Source organism: Numida meleagris, chromosome 6, assembly GCF_002078875.1.
Source record: "Numida meleagris isolate 19003 breed g44 Domestic line chromosome 6, NumMel1.0, whole genome shotgun sequence".
Lineage (NCBI taxonomy): Eukaryota > Metazoa > Chordata > Aves > Galliformes > Numididae > Numida > Numida meleagris.
In genome coordinates, this window is record NC_034414.1 from 17,227,984 (window position 1) to 17,229,006 (window position 1,023).

The following is a 1,023-nucleotide window of genomic DNA, read 5'->3' on the forward strand; positions in this document are numbered from 1 at the left end:
TTTTTTTTGTTTCCCTATTTTATTCAATTTATCGTCTGTCTTAACTAACAGCTTTATCTGCCTTTGGGTTTTGCGCAGTTCTGTCTCTTCTTCTTCAAAAAGCCCCTTATTACTTTAACCTGAGTTAGCAGCCATCACACTTACGCACTGAGTTTTAACACCTTTGTCTCTAATTCCTCCAAGCACCGCTGGCGTTAGCAGTGCTGCGACCTCCCTACCTCACAGGGTTAACTTTGGCTTCCGAAGCTGACTCTGTCCCAGGTAATTGGAATATTTTGTTATTCATTATCTCCCTCTCCAGCCTGATTATGCCCCGTTTGTTCTCGTGGGGCTGAGTTAGATTTTTTCAATTCCTCCCTAATTTCAGAGACCCCTTGGGGCTGCCCTGTATTTCGGCAGCCCAATGACTGCCTCTACTTTTGGCTGCGCGATCCCTGTGTTCATGCATTGGTTCTAAGGCGAAAGGCACGTCGTGGCTCTGTTTTTCAGGCTCTGAGCTCCACCCCTTTGCCTATCTCAGCCCAGCAGAGGCTGGCAGCTTATCAGCCACAGAGCTTGGCATCCCTTCATCAGCTTCCCAACCAAAAGCTGCCATCGTGAGAAAGGAGCCTCAGTGGGACAGTGCTGTCCTGCAGCCCGGCAGTGCCTTCCTCCTGCTCCCTCCCAGTAGCTCTTTCTTTGGATATGACTTTCCAGCTTTGTCGGCTCCTGGGAAGGTGTCAGCGCACAATGGGCTCCCAGGCATGCTCTGCTCAGCGTGTGGCCCTGGCAGTTTGGGCCCCCTCTGTGCCACACATGACTCTGCAAGATGCCAAACCTCAAATGCAAAATGCAAGATCCCGAGTGCGAAGCATCAAGTGCCAGGTCCCAAGTGCAAAGTCACAAATGCAAAATGCAGCCATCCCAGGTGCAGCAGCCCCAGTGCAAAATGCCAAATGTGAAATCCAATTTCCAGGTCCCTGCAGGGCGGCGGACCCACGCCTGGCTGTGGGGCTGCAGCACTGAGCACGGATTGGGGGGGGA